This window comes from Peromyscus californicus, unplaced genomic scaffold, assembly GCF_007827085.1.
Source record: "Peromyscus californicus insignis strain IS unplaced genomic scaffold, ASM782708v3 Scaffold_15__1_contigs__length_86483966, whole genome shotgun sequence".
NCBI classification, from domain to species: domain Eukaryota; kingdom Metazoa; phylum Chordata; class Mammalia; order Rodentia; family Cricetidae; genus Peromyscus; species Peromyscus californicus.
In genome coordinates, this window is record NW_026294447.1 from 62,924,343 (window position 1) to 62,938,789 (window position 14,447).

The following is a 14,447-nucleotide window of genomic DNA, read 5'->3' on the forward strand; positions in this document are numbered from 1 at the left end:
CTAATGACGATAGTTACAGAAAGGCCTGAAATTAGGGATTTTGACTGTGTCTGTTGTTAGCACAGTTGGAGAAAGTTATACAAATACTTTAATTGTACAGGGGAGATTGTGCCCAATGAATGGTGGGAAAGCTATAATAGCACATGAGAAATTCATAACAGGAAATGGATAATATTCAAAAGCTAATATCACCAAGACTCCTTGAGTGCTGGCTTTGTCCTCTGGAAGGGTTCTTAACTCTTCCAGGTATAGCTTTGTCATAATCAGCTGAGTTCCTACTTCATATATCTTTTTGTGGCCCACAGCAATGTTAAACAGGCAGGAGCAGGCAGAGCATGGAAACACTTCTACGGTTCGGTCCCTAAAACCATGCTCTTGATGCAAACACTGGCAAGTCACACATTGATGCGGTGGTGACATCCTAGTCAACAGGTAATGAAGATGTGCTACAATAAGATATCACAGTTTTGCTGGGAATAAATGTGGCATAAGCTATCATTCAATCAAATATAAATAATATATAATTATCATTTATTTGTGATTCCATTCTCAGAATGTATCCAAAGCAATGAAATTAGATAGTGTCTCAAATGTTTGCAATCTTTTGTTCATAGCAAAATTATTTTCAGTAGGTCACACATAGTGTAGAAGGGCCCCAAAACAGCTTGACCACACAGCTGCCATGACAGGCTTAGAGGCCCAGACACAGCTTCTGGAAGACCCCACTCAGCGGGGCCTGCATCTAAGGGGAAATACCTGAGGCCCAGACACAGCTTCTGGCAGGTAACACCTGGACCCAGGAAGAGCCATAAACTGACCCCACCCAGTAGGGCCTGCATCTAAGAGGAATTACCTGACATTCCAAACATTCCCTATACCCCAAGACAAATGTCAGCCAATCAGGGTCTTGAACCCTGGAAATCCCTTCACGCCAACCTCTGCTATGATAAAAACCCTACCCTGTCTGGGCTCTGGGCTCTCTGCTTTCACTGCTGTGTCAGTTAGACAAGAGAGACCAAGCTCAGAGTTTGAAGATAACAAAGACTCTTTGCTTTTACATGCAGGATTCGGTCTCTGTAGTGGTCTTTTGGGGGGGCTCCATGATCTGGACATAACAATAGGAATGACCTAGATACAGCCTAGAGAAAGTGTAAATAAATAAACAGTTGATGTATGTGTATGTGTCTTAGGGTATTATTGAGGTAAAACACCATGACCAAAAAGCATTGCTTTTTGAAAATGAAAAAGGTTCATTTCACTCACAGTCCCATACAACAGTTCATTATCAAAAGCAGTGAGGGTAGTAGATAAGAGGTAGATTATTGAATCTATTCTAAAAAAAAAAAGATATAGAAATGTTAGAATAAAGGGGAGATTATTGAATCTACTCTGAAAAGAAAAAAGAGAGAATATAGATATGATACAGATAAAAAGGTAGATTATTGAATCTACTTTTAAAGAGCAACAACTTGCTTAAAATATTTTACATTACTATGGATTTTAGTTTATTGATACGAATTTAAAGTTAATTTTGTTATACTGTATGTATCTCTCTACTCTTGTTTAAGGTATTATATTTGTGCAGCTCATTGAAATTGTAATGTATAATTGAGAAATACAGATTAATAATTAGTCATCTATGATACTCAAACTTATAGTCATGTTATCTAAGTTTTCTATATTTCAATTAGGTAGGTAATCTTCAAACACTTGAAAGACCTAAAGAATATGGAATTTAAAATATTTTAAAAACAGACTTTCTGGACAATGAGACATGTCTGCTCCTGGCAGCACCGATTTACTTCAGAGAGGAGGATAGGCATTGAAGACACTCTATATAGAGTTTATCTTCTTCTTGGCAAAAATAGCCATTTGGGCAAGAAACTGCTCTTGCCTGGATTGCTGATAATATGTTGTATAAACTGTGCATGCAGGACCCATAGGAAAATGACCACTGAATTTGCCAAAATGGGGTGAAATGGTCCTTAGGTTCCTGCTTCACAGAAGAGACTGCCAAATATTCTACAGGACACAGGGAGTAGTGACTTAAAAACTCTAGGCTTATTGGCTGAAGAGGGATGCCCCAATGTTACAGAGGAACTTTGGATGACTGTCCAGGCAGCCAGCTGTCTCTGTCATTCTAGATTTTGGAAGTTGTTTACAGTGCATTTCTTGTTTATTTAGGTAAAGTTATATCCTTCTGGAGTCTTTGATGTAGTTGAAGACTAGAGAGTTATAATTTTCCTTGGTTGTGATAAAAGATAAATTAGATATGAAACCTTAGACTCACAAATATAGGATAGATAGAATCTTTAATTTTGCCAAATACAAATAGACTAGATATTGTAACTGTAATTCTTGCTTGATAACTTTTCTATTATATGTAGTTTTACTATATTAAAGTTAAAACCTTCCCTTTTGATTAGATAGAAAAGGGGAAGTGCTATGGAATGTCTTTCTGTATGCTGTGAATATGTGTTGCTCTGATTGGTTGATAAATTAAGCCATTTGACCTATGGTAAGTCAGGTTATAGATAGGCAGGAAATTGAGGATAGACAGGAAGAGAAAGGAGAGAAAGGAGAATTGCTGCTAGCTGCCACCAGGAGATGCAAGATGTAAAAGTACCGGTAAGCCACAAGCCATGTGGCAAAGTATAGATTTATAGAAATGGATTAATTTAAAATGTAAGATCTAGCTAGCAAGAAGCCTGAGCCATTAGGCCATACATTTTGAAAATAATATAAGCCTCTGTGTGTTTATTTGGGGCCAAGTGGCTGTGGGATGTGGGTAGGAGAGATTTGTCCCAACTCCCAGCTGGCTGTGACACAGAAAAACTTCCAACTACATTTTTTGTAGTCCCAGTTCAATTAAAAATTAAAGCTGGCTTTGGAGTTGGAGAATGGCTCTCTCCTTCTCTAAACCCAAGCATGTTGTTAAAAGGAAAAATGCAAAATTTCTGTATCATGTCAGAAGAAAGAGCCATCTTCTGATATGGGACAGAAGAAAACGAAAAAAATTAAGGGACTATTCTATTACCACTAATCTCAATTCTCTGGTTCCATTTTAATTCTTTAAACTTTTCTTAAGGTATGAATTTTATATCAAAATTTATAAGATTAATATATATATTTTAAACTTTTGTTATGATATTAATGGTCATATAGAGTATTAATTAATTCTAGAAAAAAGGCTTCATTTAGCTGCCTATACATGTTTTTGTGTTTGAGTCTTTATCAGTTTTCTGCAGGGAATCATGACCAGGCCTAACAGTGAATTTGAAGTCTCCAGAAAGATGATGGGGTCCCACAACAATGATTCCACATGGACAATAATAATACACTAAGCCGACAAACATCATCTACAGATCAGCTTTGGACTACTGCTCAGAACAATTTCAAGATGCTAGCTGAGGTGACTTAGTTTTACAGACTACTTGAACAAGGACTTGAGATAAGCCTGGAACTTTGGCATTATGCAGAGACTGGACAACAAGTGATATAGCTACCTCTCCCGGAACTTGACAATTAACCCAAAAATTTTCTTTTCAGGATCCCCTAAAGATACCTTCACCCACAAATAGCAGGAAGCAATTTTAAGAACATGATGCCCACATTCTCAAGAGGTGGGGTGGGGGGGTGGTTTTTTTGGTCTTTCAATGAGTTTCAGGTTTGGGATAGTTGTCATTGTTTAGAAGGGTTGGTTACAAGTTGTTGGTAATGGGCAGGAAGGAAAAGGGCTAAACAAAGGAGATTAGAGTTAAGGTTCTTGTTTGAAAAAAAGAGGATATAGATAAGAGGTAGATTATTGAATCTACTCTGAAAAAAAGATATAGAAATGATAGAATAAAGGATGGATTATTAAATCTACTCTCAAAAAAAGAGAGGATATAGATATGATATTGATAAAAAGGTAGATTATTGAATCAACTTTTAAAAGACAACTACTAGTTTTAAATACTTTACATTGGATTGGATTTTTATATGTTGTATACAAAGTATATATATTGAGATTGATATTGTTACAAATTCTAATCTTGTTCAGGATATTGTACCTATACAGTTCATTCAACAATGTAATGCAATTTGCTAATCCTTGAATGTTATTATTACCAACTATTAGGATATAAAGAAATGAAAGTTAGTAATTTGACATTACAATCCAACTTGTAGTCATATTAGGTATGATTTCAAGGTCGAGAAGAGATATATTAGATAGACAGATCATCTTCAAACCCTTCAGAGATCTATAGAATATGGCTTTTAAAATGTTTTAATAACTTAAAATTTTTTCTTTTTTTATGACTATGAGACATGTCAGCTCCTGGCAGCACTAATCTACTTCAGAGAAGATATGGGCATTGAAGAAAACTGCATATGGAGTTAACATTCATTGTGGCAAAAGTTAGCCACTGGACAACAAAGTACCCTCACATTGACTGTTGACAGTATGCTATCCAAAATGGACAAAGAGGACACAAACAAAGTGTGGTGATATTTTATTTGTGCTGAAGTGTGATATTTTATTTGTATGTTAATAAATAAAGTTTGCCTGGAGATCAGAGGTCATAGCCATAAACAGAAGTCAGGTGGTGGTAGCACATGGTCTTAATCCAATCACATGGCAGGCAGAGTCTCTGCGTGTTCAAAAACACTGCCAAGCCTGGTGAAACATGCCTCTAACCCCAGTATCAACCATAGAGACCTGGAGGTCTGTACAGACAGGCAGTAACAAGGAATTGAGGTAGCTGGGCTAAGAGCCAGTGAGAGGGCAAAACAGCAAGGCAATAAAGGTGTGGTAAGACAGGAAGTAGCTCTTTCTTTTTGGAGGCTACAGAGCTGGTGAAGTAAGGTGGTTGGTGGCTCTCACTATTTCCCTGATCTCTAAGGCTTTCACCCCTATATTTGGCTCCATGTTCTTTAGTTAACAAGACTGCTTAGAAATTTGTCTACAGGGTAGGAACTCAAACAGGGCAGGAACCTGGAGGCAAGAGCTGATGCAGAGGCCATGGAAGAGTGCTACTGACTGGCTTGCTTATTATGGCTTGCTCAGCCTGTTTTCTTACAGACTCAGGACCAGCAGCCCAGAGGTGGGACAACCCACAATGGGCTGAGCCCTCTCATATCAATCACTAATTAAGAAAATGCTTTCCAGCTGGATGTTATGGAGGCATTTTCTCAATTGAGAAAATAGAGCCCTCTCTTAGATGACTCTAGCTTGTGTCAAGTTGACATAAAAGTAACTAGCACAGGCGCCATTCAGCTTTGCAGAAGGAAATAAGTCCTAATGTTTTCAATATCCCCAGAGGCTTTATGTTGATCAGAATCAATAGGACCCAGAGCAGGAATGACTTAAGACATCACTGACATGTGGATAAACTTAACCAAACAGAACAGTGAAGAGGAAACTGGCATTTGACATACAATTAATGGGAAGGAAACAGTAGCTATTGATTAAAGGGTTCAAAGTCTTAGTCATGAGAAGGGTTTAAAATCCTGGAGCACCACTGAGCAACACAAGTTCAATAGTAGTTATTCCATAGAGTATGCTGGAAACATCTCAAGGGATACAGTTTAAGTTTTCATAGATGGAAGAAAGCATATGTTGTAGGAACTATTGAAGGCAATTGATGGAGTTTTGGCATTGTTACTGAAAATGTGGTGTTTCTTGTGTGTTCAGTGACCTATAAGCACATCAGTTTGTATATAGTAGTTTTTGTGGTGATTATGTCTTAATACATCAGATGACTGGTATAAGGTGCATAGAGAGATGATATATTTATGATAGACATGGAATGAGGTGGATTTATTGGTAAACACATATGGATGGAAGATGTATAGATAGAGCACACATATATGATGATCAATAGATGAATGGATGATAAATCTATATGGTATAAGGATAGATGATGAGTAGACAATCAGAGGGACAGGAGATGATAGACAGCTAGTTGAGTGAAGTTCAGGGAAGGGTGTAAAAGGTCACTGGTTAGGTTCTACTATTGCATTAAACAGTGTTCACTTTGGTGTATGAACTGCTTCTGTATTTGCAGACACATATGATTCCCACTACAGTGTGATTACACCTTAGGGTTCCCCTGTCATGACCTTGACCATTCTGGCTAGCACAATCCCTCTTCCTCTCTTTAACAGGACTCCCGAAGCTCAGCCCAAGGCTTGACTGAGAATCTTTGCATCTGCTTCCATCAGTTACTGGATAGAGTATCTCTGATGACAATTAGGGTAGTCACCAATCTGATTACAATAGATGGTCAGTTCAGGCACCCTCTACACTATTGCTAGGAGTCTTAGCCAGGGTCATCCTTATGGATTCCTGGGAGTTTCCCTGGCACCAGGTTTCTCCCTATCCCTGAAATGACACCCCTTATCAAAACAACTCTTTCATTACTCTTCCCCCCGTCTCGTCCTCATGTTCCCCTCTCCCAAATCCCCCCAAAACCCCCAAATCCCCCAATTTCTCCCTCCTAGTTTACCCAGGAGATCTATTTCTTCTTCCCAAGGAAATCCATGCATTTCTCTTTGGGCCTTCCTTGTTACCTCGCCTCTCTGGGGCTGTGGATTGTAGCCAGGTTATCCTTTACAAGGCTAATATCCACTTATGAGTCTTATTTTTCTAGGTCTGGGTTACCTCACTCAGGATTTTTTTTTCTAGTTTCACTCCTTTGCCTGAAAATTTCATGATGTCATTTTTTTTTACAGCTGAGTAATACTCCATTGTGTAAATATACCACATTTTCTTTATCTATTCTTTGGTGGAGGGGCATCTAGGTTATTTCCAGGTTCTGGCTATTACAAATAAAGCTGCTATGAACAGAGTTGATCAGGTGTCCTTGTGGTATGATTGAGCATCCCTTGGGTATATGCCTAGATTGGTATAGCTGGGTCTTAAGGTAGATTGACTCCCAATTTTCTAAGAAACCACCATACTTATTTTCCAAATGACTGTACAAGTTTGCACTCCCATCAGCAGTGGAGGAGTGTTCCTTACTCCACATTATCTTCCACACAAGCTGTCATCAGTGTTTTTGATCTTAGCCCTTCTGACAGGTGTGAGATGGTATCTCAGAGTCATTTTGATTTGCATTTCCCTGATGACTAAGGATGTTGAGCAATTCCTTAAATGTCTTTCAGCCATTTGAAATTCTTCGGTTGAGAATTCGCTGTTTAGATCTGTACCTTATTTTTAAATTGGATTGTTTATTTTTTTATGTCTAGTTTCTTGAGTTCTTTATATAATTTGGAGATCAGTCCTCTGTGAAATATGGGGTGGTGAAGATCATTTCCCATTCTATAGGCTAACATTTTGTCTTATTTACCATATCCTTTGCCTTACAGAAGCTTCTCAGTTTTAGGAGGTTCCATTTATTAATTGTTGCTCTCAGTGTCTGTGCTACTGGTGTTATGTTTAGAAAGTAGTCTCCTGTGTCAATGCATTCAAGGCTAATTCCCACCTTCTTTTCTACCAGGTTCAATATAACTGAATTTATGTTGAGGTCTTTGATCCACTTGGACTTAAGTTTTGTGCATGGTGACAGATATGGATCTATTTGCAATCTTCTGCATGTTGACATCCAGTTATGCCAGCACCATTTGTTGAAGATGTTTTCTTTTTCTCCACTGTATAGTTTTGGCTTCTTTGTCAAAAATCAGGTGTTTATAAGTGTGTGAATTAATGTCAGGGACTTCAGGTAAATTCCATTGATCCATGTGTCTGTTTTTATGCCAATACTAAGCTGTTTTTATTACTATAGCTCTATGGTAGAGCTTGAACTCAGGGATGGTGATACCTCCAGAGATTCCTTTATTGTACAGGATTGTTTTGGCTATCCTGGGTATTTTGTTTTTCCATATGAAGTTGAGTATTGTTCTTTCAAGGTCTGTGAAGAATTGTTTTGGGATTTTGATAGGGACTGCATTGAATCTGTAGATTGCTTTTTTCCTATGTCAATCCTACCTATCCATGAGCTTGGGAGATCTTTCCATTTTCTGATATCTTCTTCAATTTCTTTATTTAAAGACTTAAAGTTTTTGTCAGACAGTTTAGTTAGAGCTACCTCATTAGTTTATGTTATTTGGGGGCTATTTTGAAGGGTGATATTTCTCTAATTTCTTTTTTTATCCCATTTATTATTTGTATATAGGAGGGCTACTGATTTTTAGAGTTAATCTTGTATCCCACTATATTACTGAAGGTGTTTATCAGCTATAGGAGTGCCCAGGTAGAATTTTTTGGTCCCTTACATATACTTTCATATCATCTACAAATAGTGAAAGTTCAACTTTCATTTCCAACTAATATCCTCTTGATCTCCTTTTGTTGTCTCATTGCTCTACCTAGAATTTTGAGTACTATATTGAATAGACATGGAGAGAGTGGACAGCCTTGTCTTCTTCCTGATTTTAGTAGAATTGCTTTGAGTTTCTCTCCATTTAATTTGATGTTGGCTGTTGGCTTACACTATATTGCCTTTATTATGTTTAGGTATAATCCTTGTATTCCTGTTCTCTCCACAAACTTTATCATGAAGGGGTGTTGGATTTTGTCAAATCTTTTCAGTATCTAATTAGATGATCATGTGGTTTTTTTTTTTTTTTCTGTTTGTTTATATGGTGGATTACATTGACAGATTTTTGTAGGTTGAACCATCCCTGCATCTCTGGGTTGAAGCCTACTTGATCATGGTGGATGATATTTTTTGATGTGTTCTTGCATTTGGTTTTCCAGTATTTTATTGAGTATTTTCGCATCAATGTTCATGAGGGAGATTGGTTTGTAATTTTCTTTCTTTGTTACATCTTTGTGTGCTATGAGTATCAGGGTGACTTTGACCTCATAAAAAGTGTTTATCAATGTTCTTTCTATTTCTATTGTGTGGAACAGTTTGAGGAGTATTGGTATTAGCTCTTCTTTGAAATTCTGGTAGAATTCTGCATGTAAACCATCTGGCCCCATTCTGTTTTTATGGCTGGGAAACTTTCAATGACTGCTTTTACTTCCCTAGGTGTTATAGGTCTATTTAAATTGTTTATCTGGTCTTGATTTAATTTTTGTATGTGGCAATTATTCATAAAATTGCCCCTTTCTTTTATATTTTCAAATTTTGTGGATTGCACGTTTTCAAAGTATGACCTAATGATTCTCTGGATTTCCTCAGTGTCTGTTGTTATATCCCCCTTTTCATTTCTGATTTTATTAATTTGGATGTTCTCTCTCTGTCTTTTTTTTTAGTTTGGATAATGATTTGTCTATCTTGTTGCTTTTTCTCAAAGAGCCAACTCTTTCTTTCATTGAGTCTTTGTATTGTTCTCTTTGTTTTTATTTTATTGATTTCAGCCCCCAGTTTGATTATTTCCTGTTATCTACTCCTCCTGGGTGAATTTGCTTCTTTTTGTTCTAGAGCTTTTAGGTGTACTGTTAAGTCACTAGTGTGAGATTTCTCCAAATTCTTTATGTGGGCACTTAATGCTATGAATTTTCCTCTTAGCACTGCTTACATAAGTTTGAGTATGTTGTGCATTTATTTTAATTGAATTCTAGGAAATCTTTAATTTCTTTCTTTATTTCTTCCTTGACCCAGAGGTGGTTCAGCTGAGCATTGTTCAGTTTCCATGAGTTTGTCGGCTTTCTGTAGTCTGTGTTGTTGAATTCTAACTTTAAGCCGTGGTGATTCAATAAGATACAGGGAGTTTTTCCACGTTTTTTTTTTTTTTTTGGATTTGTTGAGATTTACTTTGTGATTGATTGTGTAGTCTCTTTTAGAGAAGGTTTCATGAAGTGCTAAGAGGAAGTATATTCTTTTGTGTTTGGATGAAATGTTCCATAGATGTCTGTTAAGTCCATTTGAGTCATAATAGCTGTTAGTTCACTTATTTCTCTGTTAAGTTTCCATCTGGCAGATCTGTCCATTTGTGAGAGTTGGGTGTTGAAGTCTCCCACTATTAGTGTGTGGGGGTTTAAGCTTTAGTAATATTTCTTTTACAAATGTGAGTGCCTTTGTATTTGGGGCATAAATGTTTAGAAGTGAGACTTCATTTTGATGGATTTTTCCTGTGATGAATATGAAATGTTCTTCTTTATCTCTTTTGATTAATTTTAGTTTGAAGTCTATTTTATTAGATATTAGGATAGCTTATTTCTTAAGTTCATTTGATTGGAAAATCTTCTACCATCCCTTTAATCTGATATAATGTTTGTCTTTAAAATTGAAGTGTGTTTCTTGTATTCAGCAGAAGGATGGATCTTGTTTTTGTATCCATTCTGTTAGCCTGTGTCTTTTTATGGCAAACTGAGTCCACTGATATTAAGAGATATTAATGACTAATGATTGTTGATTCCTGTTACTTTTTGGTTTTGTTGCTGTTGGTGGTAATGTGTATGTTTCCATTATTTGGGATTTTCTGGTGTGATATTATCTATTGCCTGTGTTTTCGTTGTTGCAGATAACTTCCTTGGGTTGGAGTTTTCCTTCTAGTACTTTGTGTAGGGCTGGATTTGTGAATAGGTATTGTTTAAATCTGATTTTGTCATGGAATATTTCATTTACTCCATCTATGGCAATTGAGAGTTTTGTTGGGTATAATAGTCTAGTTGGCATCCACGGTCTTTTAGTGTCTGCATGATGTCTGTCCAGGTCCTTCTGGCTTTCAGAGTCTCCATTGAGAAGTCAAGTGTAGTTCTGTTAGGTTTGCCTTTATATGTTACTTGGCCTTTTTTTTCCCTTTGCAGCTCTTAATATTCTTTCTTTATTATGTATGTTTAGTGTTTTTATTATTATGTATTAAGAAGGACTTTTTTTTGGGTCCAGTCTATTTGGTGTTCTGTAAGGTGCTTGTACCTTCATAGACATGACCTATGAAGTTTTCTTCTATGATTTTGTTGAGTATATTTTCTGCACCTTTGAACTGGAATTCTTCTTCTATCCCTATTATTCTTAAATTTGATATTTTCATGGTGTTCAAAATTTCCTGGATCTTTTATGTTAAGATTTTTTTTGGATTTATACATTTTCTTTGACTGATGAATCTATTTCCTCTATTGTATCTTCAACACCTAATATTCTCTCTTCCATCTCTTGTATTTTGTTGGTATGCTTGCATCTGTAGTGCCTACTTGTTTATCCAGATTTTCCATTTCCAGAATTTCCTCATTTTGTGTTTTCTTTATTGCTTCTATTTAAATTTTCAAGTCTTGAACTGTTTTCTTCAACTGTTTGAATGTTTTTTCTTAGCTTTTTTAAAAAAGGGATTTATTGATTTTTTTTCCAATTTTGTTTGTCTTTTCCTCAGTTTCTTTAAGGGAATTTTCATTTCTTCTTTAAGGGCCTCTATCATCTTCATGAAGTAATTTTTAAGGTCATTTTTTTCTGTTTCATCTGCATTGGGATGTTCAGGTTTTGCTGTTGTAGGACCACTGGATTCTGGTCATGCCATATTGCCCTTTATGTAGTTACATGTATTCTTACACTGCTGTTTACCCATCTAGGTTTGGGATAGTTATAGGTACAGATATTGATTCTTGTGATGTCTTTGTTGGATGAGTCTTTTGTTCCTTTATTGTCTTTTGCTCTGAATGGCCAAGGGTTCTGATGGTTAACTGGTCCTCAGGTCCAGTAGGGTTGTCTCAGCTGAGGTTTATGAGGGCTTGGGTGCCTAAATCATCATATCCTCCAGTTCTTCTGGCTTGTGTGAGCTTTACTTGTGCCTATGGAATATGTTCTTCTTACTGGTGTGGGTTGTGTTTGTGTTGATGGAGACTGTTCTTCCAACTAGTGTAGGTTGTGTTTATGCCTATAGGGGCTGTTGTTCTTTAAACTGGAGTGAGTGGTACTTGTATGGGGGCTACTGATGTTGCAGTGGATGGTTGGATAAAGGGAAGAAAATGGGGTTGGTGAGTTTGGGTGGCAGAGTGAGTAATGGAAACAGAAGCAGCATTGTCAAACTCTTTTTATAAAGGTATGGTTATCCTGATACTCAAACCACACAAAGATGCAACAAAGAAAGAGAATTACAAACCAATCTCTCTCACGAAGATTGATGCAAAAACACTCAATAAAATATTGGAAAACTGAATCTAAGAACACATAAAAAAAATCATTCACTATGACCAGTAAGCTTCATCCCAGAGATGCAGGGATGGTTCAAGAAAAAAAATATCTGTCAATGTAATCCACCAAATAAACAACTGAAAGAAAAAACTCCACATGATCACCACATTAGATGACGAAAGACTTGACAAAATCCAACACCCCTTCAAGATAAAGGTCTTGGAAAGATCAGGGCTGCAAGGAACACACCTAAACATAATAAAAGCATTTTACAGCAAGCTGACAGAATGTTAAATTAAATGGAAAGAAACTCAAAGCAATTTCACTAAAATTAGGAATAAGACAAGGCTGTCCACTCTCTCCATATCTATTCAATTAGTACTTAAAGTTCTAGCTAGCACAATAAGACAACAAAAGGAGATCAAAGGGATAGAAATTGGAAAGGAAGAAGTCAAACTTTCACTATTTGCAGACGATGGTGTAGTATGCATAAGTGACCCCAAAAATTCTACTTTATAATTGATAAACACCTTCAGTAATGTGGTGGGATACAAGATTAACTAAAAAAAAAAAAATCAGTAGCTCTTCTTTATATTAATGACAAAAGGGCTGAGAAAGAAATCAGAGAATTGATATCCTTTACATTACCACAAATAATATAATATACCTTGGGGTAATTCTAGCCAAACAAGTGAAAGTCCCGTATGACAAGAACTTTAAGTCTTTAAATAAAGAAATTGAAGAAGATATCAGAAAATGGAAAGATCTCCCATGCTCATGGATAGGTAGGATTGACATAGGAAAAATGGCAATCTTACCAAAAGCAATCTACAGATTCAATGCAATCCCCATCAAAATCCCAACACAGTTCTTCACAGATCTTGAAAGAACAATACTCAACTCCATATTGAAAAATCAAAAAACCCAAGATAGCTAAAACAATCCTGTACAGTAAAAGAACTTCTGGAGGCATCACCATCCCTGACTTTAAGCTATACTATAGAGCTATAGTAATAAATATTGGTATTGGCATTAAAAAACATGTGGATCAATGGAATTGAATTAAAGACTGTGACATAAATCCACACACCTATGAATATTTGATTTTTGAGAAGCCAAAATTGTACAATGGAAAAAAGAAAGCATCTTCAACAAATAGTGCTGGCATAACTGGATGTCACCATGCAAAAAATCCATATCTATTACCATGCACAAAACTCAAGTCCAAGTGGATCAGAGACCTCAACATAAATCCAGTTACACTGAACCTGAAAGAAGAGAAATTGGGAAGAAGCCTTGAGCACATTGGCACAGGAGACTGCTTCCTGAATATAACACCAGTAGCACAAACACTGAGAGCAACAATTAATAAATGGGACCTCCTGAAACTGAGAAGCTTCTGTAGGGCAAAGGACACTGTCAATAAGACAAAACAGAAGCCTATGGAATGAAGGAAAAGATCTTCACCAACCTAACATGCGATAGAGGGCTGATCTCCAAAATATATAAAGAACAAGATACTAGATATCAAAATACCAAATAATCCATCTAAAATGTGGGCTACAGAGCTCAACAGAATTCTCAACAGAAGAATCTCAAATGGCCAAAAAACATTTAAGGAATTGCTCAACATCCTTAGTCATCAGGGAAATACAAATCAAATCGACTCTGAGATACCATCTTATATCTGTCAGAATGGCTAAGATCAAAAGCACTGATGACAGTTTATGTTGGACATGATGTAGAGTAAGGGGAACACTCTCCATTGCTGGTGAGACTGCAAACTTGCACAGCCACTTTGGAAATCAGTATGGCAGTTTCTCAGAAAATTGGGAACCAATATACCTCAAGACTCAGCTATACCACTCTTGGGCATGTTCAATCATACCATAAGGAAACTTATTCACCTATTTCACAGGCACTTTATTTGTTATATTTAGAACCTGGAAACAACCTAGATGCCCCTCAACTGTATAATAAATAAGGAAAATGTGGTACATTTGAACAATGGAGTATTGCTCAGCTATGAAATAAACAATCTCATGAAATTTTCAGGCAAATGGATGGAACTAGAAATAATAATTCTGAATGTTGTAACCCAAACCCAGAAAGACAAACACAGTATGTAGGCACTCATAAGTGGATATTAGACTCAATCATAAATAGGAGGAATCATGTTGTGGGGATGGGACAGATATCCCTAACCTGATGGCATTATCACAGTCATTAGAGTGCTCAGATCTGAGTGAAAATTTACACAGCTCCCCTATGATGGCTAAGGAATGTTAAAATGAAGACAGATAACTCTTAAGGGCTATTGACCTTTTTCTTTGGAATGCCTGGGAGATCTTAGTGGTCTGTAGGCGAGACAAGAATGGAATAATG